The following is a 12,500-nucleotide window of genomic DNA, read 5'->3' on the forward strand; positions in this document are numbered from 1 at the left end:
AAAGCAGCAGCACACTTTTTATATAGTCAGAGCTACTTTAATTTTATCCCTGTGGGAGACATCACAGACAGTACGCCAACTATTCATTTTTTTTTCTCCTTGTACTGCACTGTCTGCAGTTGGCAGGTAATGGGTCTTAAGTCTAAGGTGCACATGTACAGGATGTTTTACCAGACTGGTCTAAAAGTATACCCTCCTTATCAAAAGGGGGTGAGAGTTAAGGTCTGGCACAATTTTTGACTGTTCCAAAGTTAAGAGAGCAAGGCCTGTCCCATCAGGTCATTGTACAGGTGCTGGTGCTGCTGTTGTACCTGTTAAACTCTTTTAGGTTTTGGAGTTGGTCTGAAAGTCTGTTTCCAAAGAGGTGCTATAGGAGGTGCTACGGGATATGTCTTCAAAGGCTTAAATTTGAATTACTATGGCAGAGGGCTTGGGGTATCCATCTCCTGAAAGTACTATACATATATGTTTTAGGGGATACATTTTTTATTACCCCTTCCCAGTTTCAGTGATCTTTCATGAGGTTGAGTGTACCCCCACAGGTAACATCCCAAGGGTGGGGAGCATGAATATAAAGAATATTCATCATTAGTATCAAAACCAAGAGAAGAGTATCTGATCCATGTATGCCAGCCCTCCTCATCCTCTTCCAAGTCCAGGAAATCTGCTGGAGGTGGTCACAGTTTCTTTTCTTCTCCTTCTCAGCAAAGCAGAACATCCTGGTTCTGTGCTTAGTACTTGTACGAGTTTATGCAGTACCATAAAGTACTCCAAAGCAAATGTTTTGAAGTCAAGTGTAAAGGCAGGATCTGTCCCACTGGAGTCTGGGTCTTAAGCATCTAAATATAAGGCACCCTCCCCCAGTACAATATATCTGTACTCATATGGCTCTAATATGACAGTAAGTACATTTTCTGCTACAGGGAGGGGTAAGAAATGGGAGATTGGGGAGGTTTCCACTGCAAGACCAGCAATCACATCCTCTAAGATCACACTCTGGATGACTTGAAATGATTTGCTCTTATCCAGACTTTAGAAACTCATACCCAAGGTTTGTTTGCCATCATATTGCTTAGTCTACAAGCCTTTAACAAAATTAAGCTTTCTATTTAAAGCCTTTTTAAAAATAACTAGCTCTTCTATGGAAGCAGAAAAAGCCAAGAAAGAAGCCTTCACAGTTGGGAGCAAGCAAGCACTGTTCTACCTGATAGGAAGAGGTACAGGCCTGGTCAGTGTAACTGCCGGGCTATAATAGCTTCAAACACCTATTGCCATCCCTGAGGAAAAATATTTTGTTCAGCCTCAATTTTGTCAGACTTTTGTGTTTTCTTGGAGACTCTCTAAATGTCTTTCCCTTTTCAGTCCTTTCAGCAGAAGTTGTGGGTTTCCACTTTGTTATTGCTAGTAACTTGAGATGCTTGACAAAAGTCTTCAGATTTCTCTTTTAGATTAAGGATAGTGTAGTGCTCACATCCATCTATGTCATGATCCTCCCTCCATACACAAAATAAATTGTGATAACTGATTATAGAGTGCCTGCTGTTCAACTACTACTTTGTAAGGATGTGCAGATGTTTTTTCCAGCACTGACACTTAAAAGCAGTGTAAAGGTCCAACATACAAAAGGGAATATATATATATATATATATATATATATATATATATATATATATATATATATATATATATATATATATATATATAAATGGATAAGCATATTTGCAATATCAAAATGTTGGATAGTGTCAAGGAAGTGAGAATATGCTCTGTTATGAATCACAACACAACATTGTACTACAAAAAATAGATGCAGTAAGACAAGTAATGAGGGGAAAAAGCATTTGGACAATGCCTTATGTCGGGCTTCAAAGCATTACTTCAAAGCAATAATGTACATGCTTAAACCAAAAGAAAGGAAAGACTGAAAGATTTACTAGGAAGGAAACAGAATGGGATACTTGGCAGGACACATCCCAAGGATACCAGCAGGAAAGAAAATCTAAGGGAGACATGCTTAACTACCATAACAGTGAAGTAGAGGAAACAGTAATGCAACATTGTGCAAGTAGAGCCCAAACTGTCTACACTAAGGAAACAATTATTCACAATGTTTAAGGGTAGACATTTGTAACACGGGTGAAAGAAAATGCTGCTTTGATATAACATGTCAGGAAAGGTAGAATAATTTAGAACAAGGTCTGGATATAGTAGACACGGGTGAGAGAAGAGCACAGTACAGTTGTGTACACTTACCATAAATGTAGATGTTCGAGTGTATTCACTGTTGCAGTCATTACATTTGGGCAATCTGCTGGCAGGTTGCCCTCAGTCGGCCTGATTAATAAAGTCTTGGGTCATCCGTCGGATGTTGTCCGTTCTTCCATGATGTCAGGTCGTTAGGGGTATAAAACATGCAGCCGACACCATTACATCAGTTTTTCTTGCCCCAGATGTCAGGTGCCCCCCAAATGGGGAGCAAAATATATAAATAATTTAAAACACAACAATATACCTCCAAACAAAAGCAAATACACCAAAAAGGCTTTTAAGTGTAGTAAAAGAAAGGAAAGGCATAGTAAGAGAAAAAACAGGGGGCTGGAGGGAGGGTAACCAGGACTGCAACAGTAAATACACTCGAACATCTACATTTATGGTAAGTGTACACAACTGTACTATGTTCTTTGTGTTTCACTGTTGCAGTCATTACATTTGGGTAGATTCCCAAAGCTATGGTTGGGAGGATGGATTTATACAGCATTAGGACTGGCTATAAGGCCCTGCAAAACAGCAGTAGCAAAGCCAGCTCTGGATTTAGAAAAGATTGGTAAATGATAGTGCTTGGTGAAAGTATTAACTGAACTCCAGGTAGCAGCTTCTAGAATATCCCTGGTAGGAACACCTCTGAGAAAGGATGCAGAAGTAGATGCAGCCTTGGTGGAGTGGGATCTGATCCCCTGGGAGATAGGTTTTCCATGGTGCTTATAGCAGAAATGAATACAATGGCTTATTCATTTGGAAATGGTTTGTTTTGAAATAGCCTTTCCCTCTGCCCCTACAGCAAATGCTACCAGCAGTTGTTCAGATTTTCTTCAAGATTTAGTCATGTCCAAATAAAATCTAAGTTGTCTGTGTACATCCAATTAATGCAGAATCCGATCCCCCTTGTTCTGTGGATATGGAAAGAAAGTTGGCAAATGAATGGACTGATTAAGAGCCACACTGGATACCACCTTCTTGGGCATGAAGGATGGATTGGTCCTGAGTGACACCCTGTCCGCATGAAAGATGATGAAGGGCTCCACTGCCGTAAGGGCCTGTAATGCAGAAATCCTTCTAGCTGAAGTGATTGCTAAAAGGAAGGCTGTTTTCCAGGAAAGACATTTTAAGTCTGCAGTAGCAGCTGGCTCGAAAGGAGGTACAGTGAGTTTCTCTAATACAAAGTTAAGGTCCCAGCCAGGGGATGGAGCTCTCCTGTGTGGCATCAAGTTTTTGGCCCCTCTGAGATACTGCTTTAGCAGAAGATGAGAGAAGAGGGGGGGTTCTGTGTTGTAATGAACTGAAATGGCTGAGGCATGGATTTTTATGGAAGAAAAAGACAGGCCCTTGTGAAGCATCTCAGTTAAGTATTGCAAAATCTGAGGTAAATTGGCCACTGCTGTGCTCATCCCTTGAGACTGATTCCAGGCACAGTATCTTTTCCATTTGTCAGCATAAGATTTTCTAGTACTACGTCTTCTCGCTTCCAAAACGACATCCATCACAGGTTTGCTGAGGGATGCTAAGGGGGAATTTAAGTGATTAGCCAAGCTGCAAGATTCGATGTTTGGAGCTGAGGGTGCAGAATTTGGTTGTTCTGCTGAGACAGTAAGGAAGGTGTCTGAGGCAGATGCCATGGAGAAATATGTGACAGACTGCGTAGGAGTGGGAACCAGTGTTGGCGTGGCCAATCTGGAGCAATCAAAATAATTTTTGGTTTGTCCTGTTTGACTTTTAGTAGAACTTTGGAGAGCACAGGGGGAAAGGCATAGACTGATAGGTTTTCCCAACTGAAGGACAGAACATCCACTTTCCAGGCTGTTTTGTGAGGATTTCTTGTGCAAAATTTGTCCAACTGGTAGATGTTAAGTTGTCAATCTCGCCTTCATTCTTGCTGGATGGGTTCGGAGCCGACCTCGGCTCCAACTCAGCCACTCTAAAAGCTCGAGAGTTGGTTCCACCGGCTCGAGGCTCCCCCTATATCCCACAATGCTAGGCGGTATTACCCCAGATCTCGTTTGCCGCTACAGCTATCGAGGTGTTGTTTTTCTACCGGCTCAGGTTAGTTTGTTAAATCAGTCTATCTGATCTAGTTTAAATCCCCTTTCTTAACTAAAAGTTTCATATTTCCGTACTTTAGTGGATTTTATCCCTTCTCTTCCATTATTCCCCTTTTCTTCCCCAAAGAACTTATAAGTTCTTTCCTTAGGCCTTCGGGCCCTGCTATCCCTAAGTGGAGTGTTTGTGTTTGGTAGGGATATTTAATTAAACTAACTATCTAATTTTTATTAGTTTAATTTAATTTAACTTTTTCATAGTGTAATCGGTGTGGGTGTGTTCTGTGTGTGGTTACTCTTTCGGTTCCTTGATAATGTCCAAGGATTCAAAGGTCTCAGGCTTCAAGAAGTGTGACTCGTGCTGTCAGAAAATGTCTCTGACAGACGGTCACACTTCTTGTGTTTACTGCCTGGGACCTTTACACCTGCAGGACTCTTGTGCTGTATGCCATGGCTTCAGCCCCAGAGTCCTGCAGGAAAGAAAAAATAAACTTATTTTGAGAGGTTTACTTAAGCCTGAGGGTTCCCTTACTGTTACACAGGGCAAACCCTCTAAGGCTTCAAGGTCCTCGGCTCCAGTTTCTGAGTCGAAGCCTAAGGCTTCGAAAACTCCGTCTGCATCGGCTCCGGCTGGAGCCGATGAGTCTCAGACTGTAGTTTCTGTGGTTTTCCTTGGCTCCGGCTGGAGCGAGGCATTAAATTCCTGTGTCGGCTCCGACCAGACCGTGAGCCGACATCTAGAAAGAGGTCTAGGTCACCATCCCTTGGCTCCGTTCATTGTCCAGCGTCTCCCTTGCTGTCTGAACGGAGCCATAGATCTCACTCCTCTAGGTCATCGAGGCTTTCAGACCATGACCTTCAGAGGGTAGTGAGTCGACTTCTTAAGTCCGAGGCACTGGCCCAAATGCTTCAGAGCCTGACTCATCAGTCGATGCCTGACCCTGTTCCTCATTATGTTCCTCCTCCGACTCCGTTGAGCTTGGAGCCGGGGCTTTTCGGAACCGAGACTGTGGTTGCGTCGGAGCCGATACAAATGTCTTCGGCTCCGTCGTCGGCTCCGATTTCTTCCTTGGAAGAATCTCGGCGCCGGACTTGCCTCGTCGGCTCCGAGGGGGTGTGTGGCATCGGACCCTTGTCCGACCCCGTTCTCCCTCTCGGTGCTTCGGCGCTGGTGAGTTCAGCTCCGACATCGGCCTCGGAGCCATCACTGTCGGTGCCGAGGGGGGTCCTCAGCTTTTCGGAGCGGGGGCCTCTGGCTCTGCCTGATAGGGGTGCGTTCGAGGTCATGCGGAGCGTGTTGGAACCTGGTTCAACTCCACAGTCGGCTCCGTCCGCCCCTCCCTCTTCGGTGCCTCAGGTCATGTCTACTCACTCCCTCATCCCAGACCGCAGAGAGCCAGCTCCTCAGGAATCCCCTGTGGGATCTCATCCTCTTCGAGGCCTCTCCTGAATTGGCAGAAGAGCCCCCTAGGAAGAGAAAGTGTAAGAGGAAACACTTAGACTCACCTGAGTCTGTCACCTCTGACACAGATTTAGAGGATTCCGAGGGTTCCCCCCGTTCCCCTTCTGAAGATGTCTCCTTTGCAGACATTCTAGAAATCCTCAAACAGAGGGGAAATTGGCCAGCCCTTAACCCTTCGGAGGATGAATCTGTGTATCTTGAGGCGTTTGGCTCTCGCCCTTTCACCTCCTGGGTGTCCCCCCCCCTTGACCCTCTCATGCAGGTGGTAGCAAAAAAGGCATGAACGGCTCCTGATTCAGTGGACCCCACCCCCAGGAGACCCTCCAAATTTATCACGGCACCAGCAGATAAACAATTTCTAACCAAGGGAGTTTCTGTGGATGCTATGGTGGTAGCTGCTGCCACCAAGAAGGAACTAGCTGATCCTTCGGTGCCTGTCCATCCACCTAACAAGGAATCTAGGTCTATGGACAGGTACGGGAAGCAGATGTTCTCGTCAGCGACCTTTGCAATGCGTTAAACTGAACTACCTATGCCATTTTACTCGTCTTCAAAGGGACTTGATCAAAGAAGCGAGTGACATGTTGAAGGATCCTACAGCTGCGGTTTTCAGGACAAGATGAACACTCAGCTGGCTACCCTGAATTCTATAGCTAACTCCCTCCATGCTCCTCCTTTCGTGAGTGCGGCTGATGGAGCGAGCAGGGCGCAAGGACAGGAGTGGCCTTATGCGGCATGCCTGGATGCGGCTATGCAACTTTGCGGACCCCTTTAAAACGCGTCGTTCACTAATTCCCCGTTTGATGGATCATCTCTTTTTGGTCCTCAAGTGAAAGAAACCTTGACTAGGTGCGAGACTGATGGCAAGACTCTTTCTGCCGTCGGAGTCCGTTTTTCTACTCCTTCTAGGCCTTACCCCAAAGGTCAGAAAGGTGGGAAAATGTGGTTCATAAACAATCTCAAGGGAATTATGGCCGACAGAGTCGGTTTCCCCAGAGGCAGAGGAGGGAACAATAATGGTAGACGCCGCCCAGAGGCAGAGGGGTCCAGAGAACCAGGCAATCGAGAAACCTTTTCCGACAAGCCCTTTCAGCATCCCTGAGGTGTTGCCCGACTGTCCACCTTCGGAGGCAGTCGGGGGAAGATTGTCACTGTACCCAGAAGCCTGGCTATCCCTAACTCAAGACAAGTGGGTACAGTCCATCATTTCCGAAGGCTATTCCATTCGTTCGCATTCCAAACCAATCAAAAAAATCCCTTCCAGATGTTCCACCCGCTCAAAGGGATATCGCAGCCTTGGAAATTTCAAAGCTGCTTACAAAAAGAGCAATTCAGCCAGTTCCAGCAGACCAGCGAGGATCCGGAATCTACTCCAGGTTCTTTTTAGTTCCAAAGAAAACAGGGGACTGGAGACCAATTTTGGATCTCAGTATCTTGAACAAGTCGGTCAAGAAAACAAGATTTTGGATGGTCACGCTACAGTCCATCCTTCCCCTATTGGGAAATGAAACTGGATGTGCTCTATAGACCTTCAGGATGCGTACTATCACATAAAAATGAACAGACGCTCCAGAAGATTCCTCCGCTTCAGGCTGGGAACCAGTCATTTTCAATTCAGGGCCCTGCCCTTTGGTCTCACCACTGCCCCCGGTGTTTACCAAATGCATGGCAGTGATAGCTTCTCACCTGAGACAAGGATTCCAGGTGTTTCCATATTTGGACGACTGGCTCCTCACAGCTCCCACCAAGCATCTTCTTCTTCTGGCCAGGGACTACACCTTTCGCATTTGTCAAAACTTAGGCATTTCAATAAATTGCGAAAAGTCTGTTTTGTCGCCTTGTCGACTATTACCTTCATAGGCTAAATCTAGACACAGTCAACATGTCTGCAGACTAACAGATCAGAGAATAGCAGACATACACAAACTGGTCTCGCCTCTTCAGCAGCAACAGAGTCAAAGCCAGGTTAGTTCTGAAGGTATTGGGGATTATGGCGGCTGCCATTCCTCTGCTTCCATTAGCCAGATTCCACATGAGAATCCTTCAGTGGATGCTCTTCACACAATGGTCATACCAGCAACTTCCGATGTCCCACACCATTATGATTACACAAGCGCAAGAATCATCTTCGGTGGTGGATGTCTTCCTCAGCTCTTGTTGGAAGACCCTTTGTTCCTTCCTCCGGTTGCTACTCTGACAGCGGACGCCTCCCTGATCGGGTGGGGGGGGCATTATCAGGGCAGAACTGTCCAGGGCACATGGCAACCAGACGAATGCCACTTGCACATAAATGTTCTAGAGATGAGAGCAGTGCTTTTAGCGTTGCAAGCCCTTCAAAACTCTCTTCCCTTGGGAACGATAGCAATCCAGACGGACAATATGTCTGTAGTGTGGTATATCAACAAACAAGGCGGAACCAGGTCCTATCCCCTATGTCGAGAAGCACTCAGACTGTGGCAATGGGCGATTTCTTCTCAGCGGTTTCTGATAGCAAAGCACATCCCCGGGAAGTCCAATCAAATCGCGGACAAGTTGAGCAGAGCTATTCTCATGCCTCACGAGTGGTCTCTGAAAGACTCTGTTGTGAAAGAAATTTTTCTCAAGTGGGGTCAGCCTTGCTGCGATCTTTTTGCTACTCCCCAAAACAGCAAGTGCAGAGATTATTTCACCCTATTCCCGTTACCAGGCCAGCCCAGCAGAGACGCTCTAGTCAAAGTTTGGCCCCGGGGACTTCTGTATGCATTTCCTCCTTCCCACTAATCTCTCGAGTGATACAGAAAGCTATCGCGCAGAAGGCCGCATTGATGCTCATTGCTCCTTACTGGCCTGGACAGGTTTGGTTCCCCTTTCTGCATCAATTTCTGTTGGAGCAACCTTGGCATCTGGACCTAGTTCCAGATCTTTTGATCCATCAGTCGGGTCAGTTACATCGCTCCCTCCCTCTCTGAACCTCACTGCTTGGTTCCTCCAGTTCCAACCTTAGCCAGGCTTCCTCAAATATCTCACTCTGTTCGAGATATTTAATAGCTTCCCATAAATCTTCCACTCAAAGATTTATCTGAGTAAGTGGAAACGTTACCTATTGGGCTCAAGGAAGGGACTTAGATCCTTTCACTGCTCCCATCCATATGGTTCTTGATTTTCTAGCTGAACTCTTTCATGCAGGTTCATCTCCTTCTACTCTTAAATTCAATTGGCAGCTATAAATAACTTTCATGTGGGCATTTCAGAGTCTGCCATAATGTCCCACAAGCTTTGCAAAGCCTTTTTGAAGGGAGTTTTTCTATTCAGACCTCCTATAAGAAATCCTCCTCCTCCTTGGGACCTTAATTTAGTTCTCAGTTCTTTGATTCTCCCCCCTTTCGAACCTGCAGCTTCCTGTTCTTTGAAATTGCTATCATGGAAGACTCTCTTTCTGGTAGCTATTACTTCAGCTAGAAGAGTTTCAGAACTTCAGGCACTCAGCTGTCGACCACCATATCTGTTGTTCCACAAAGACAGGGTATCCTTACGAACCAACCCGTCCTTTTTACCTAAGGTAGCCTCTGCTTCTAACCTAAATCAAAGCATTGACCTTCCTGTGTTCTTTCCAGAATATTCTAATAGGTCTGAACAAAAATTGCATTGGCTAGATGTTCGTCAGCTAAGGTACTATTTGGATAGAACCAAACAATTCAGAAAATCTGACCAGCTGTTTGTCTCTTATGCAGAAGGCAGAAAGGGACTTTCTGTTTCCAAGGTATCACTATCTAGATGGCTAACATCTCTAATTTCCATTGTCTATGAAATAAGACACCAAAGCTGCCTAACAAACCTAAAGCCCATTCCACCAGAGCTTTGGCTACTTCTATAGCCTTCCAAGACAGACTGCCTATTGACACCATTTGTGCAGCGGCTACTTGGGCTACTCCTCACACTTTCATTTCTCATTACAAGTTGGATTTAGCTTCTAGGCATAGAGCTAACTTTGGTTCCACTGTTCTCAAGAGTCTGTTCCGACAGGGCCACCCGGGACATGGTGCTAGGATGCGGTCCCATCCAGCAAGAATGAAGAAGTAGATTGACAACTTAACATATAGAAGTTATGTTCTTACCATAACGCTCCATGTTAGTTGTCTTCTTCTCGCTTTCTTTCTTACAGTCCCACCCTCCTTCCCCCTAGCCTGGACAGACCTAGAGGAGTTTGATTGTGACCTCTCTTTCTACCACCTCTATTGTACATAGGTATATGTTTTTCGTACATATATTCCTTCTTCAGGTTTTCAGGTCACCTTCTACCATTCCCTTTGTAGAGGTGGATTCTTTCCCTTTCCAGTGGTTCTGGAGTTATTTTTGGCTGGGCACAGCTTACAAACGAGATCTGAGGTAATACCGCCTAGCATTGTGGGATATAGGGGGAGCCTCGAGCCGGTGGAACCAACTCTCGAGCTTTTAGAGTGGCCGAGTCGGAGCCGAGGTCGGCTCCGAACCCATCCAGCAAGAAAGAAGGCGAGAAGAAGACAACTAACATGGAACGTTATGGTAAGAACATAACTACTATTTCTGGGGTATGGCAAAAAGATCTATGTCTGGGCTCCCCCATTTGCGTGTCAACATGTCGAAAATCCATGGTTTCAGTTTCCATTTGTGTGGGTCCATGAGATTTCTGCTTAGTCTGCCAAAATATTCAGCTTTCCTGGCAGGAATTGAGCTTGTAGTTGTACTTGATAGCTTAAGGCCGTGTTCCACAATGCCATGGCTAGTCTGCAGAGGGGGTAGGAATGTGTACCCCCTGCTTGTTTATGTGCTGTTGATATAATTTATAAATTTGTTCATTTCCGCTAACAACGGGCCATCCCATAATATAAACAAATCATCTAGGAATCTGGTATAGTACCTAATGTAACTGATAAAATTCAGATTTGAAAATATGGAACTTCAGATTCCCATTCCAGCATTACCATGTTGGCAAAAAATCGGGCAATAAGATGCGCACTGGCTACGCTCTGGTTTGCTTAAATAACTCGCTTTGAACTTCGAATATAACCTGCTCTCAAGTATCAAACCCATCAGATCTGCTATAAGGACAAACCTGTCCTTAGACTATTTGAGAAATACCTCAGCCCTACATCCTTAGGGATAAGAGAGAATAAATCGATCACATCGACATGGTTAAAAATCTTAATTCCTTTTCCATATCTGTGGGGTTAGTTGTGGATAAAAATGTCCTAATGAGTCCTTAGCCATAAGATGTGGTGTAACCTTATATACTGGTTTCGACTCCATGTGTCTATAATCCTTTACCTAAGGAAATGTTTTGGACCTACTACCTGATAATATGATAGGGCCTAAAAAGGTGGATGTTCTAAATTTTGTGCACCTTAGGAATTCCCACTATAATTATAGGCTACAACACAGGATATTCAACTTTCATGCCTACTCGTTATGTCTCACTTGTAATCCCTCTTGTCCAGCCGCCACAGTATTCTTTCCAAAGCCATGTTCACCCTCCTATGTCCAATATTAATCTAATTGGATGATATTTTTCATAATTCCTCATGGAGTTGTATAAAAATGTTCTTGTATCTCCCTAATATAGTCCGCAGTGAAAAGTTGATCATAACAATGCTCCACTCTTGTCGGGTTTTTCCCCATCAATCTAAACTGCCTGTTATAGATAAAATTCTTGTAAGGCATTCTTGTTCTTGTCTTAGTAAGGTTGAACTCTGTGTTGTGCAACCATTGCTTTAACTCTTATGGCTACACTGCACATCCGCTTTTTCTCAAACAATTGAATGTTAGGATTACGTTAGGGAGGTTATAAATATGCTTTCTTTCTCAATTCACTATGTATATTTTGTTCTGTCCCATTTCGACCGCTGGTCAAAGAATAATGCTAAATTCAATCTCCTGCAATATAACTTCGTCTATGATAGTAAAGTCAACAAGCATTGAATTGTACTGTGGCGTAAGCGAACTTCATCCCTTTGGAAACAAACTGAAGAATTCATCTGTAATATTATGATTTGTATAATTAAATACATTGAACCCATTTTTGGTAAATAATATATTGTCCTTTTTGTCTGTATTATCTAAAAAATACTCATGCTTGGAATCATAAAACATAGTCTTCTACCCTATCCATAAAGTCTTGGCACGCCCATCTATCAGAATTGATGCACCCTTGTGTGGTTTATTTGATGCATCCTCCATTGGTTCATCTACATCGCTCTGTTGTTGATGGGTCCTGACTATGTGCAGTTCATTTATCTCCATTTCCTGTTCCTTGCCCCATAAAAGTTTTTGATGAATGGTAAACTCCCCTGCTGATATAATTCATCATTATTCCTCTCCTATCAGTGCCCGTAACTTTTCATTATAATGCTGCTTGCCGACATTCTGTTTTTGGCCATACATAAACTGTCCCATTGTTGGCATATAAATCCAACATCTCTTATTAATTTCTTTTCTTTCCTTTGATGTATAGCTATGTGCTTTCTTGTCTGCAGGACATCAACAAATTGCTTTATCGTGATAATTCATTCCACTGATTAAACAACCTCGTCACAGAATGTCAACATTTAACCTGTCTACTACTTCTGTAATGAGACTAGATAACTTTCATCATTTTTTCTGTATTAACATCTTGAGATAATCAAAACCAAAGCTATCGAATAACTTGTTGAATTCATTGATGGTATCATCGTTAAAATCATGTCCCATGGGTAATTTAAAAAACCTGATAC

The 12,500-nt window shown here is 44.0% G+C and overlaps 1 protein-coding gene across 1 annotated transcript in view; it reads right to left on the reverse strand.

The window, feature by feature from the left end:
* The window catches only part of ASL (argininosuccinate lyase), a 368,527-nt gene that overhangs the window by 20,831 nt on the left and 335,196 nt on the right, over positions 1–12,500 (reverse strand). The window lies entirely within an intron of this gene.

The sequence above is a fragment of the Protopterus annectens genome, chromosome 13.part0 (genome assembly GCF_019279795.1).
Source record: "Protopterus annectens isolate FY-2018-M chromosome 13.part0, PAN1.0, whole genome shotgun sequence".
NCBI classification, from domain to species: Eukaryota; Metazoa; Chordata; order Ceratodontiformes; family Protopteridae; genus Protopterus; species Protopterus annectens.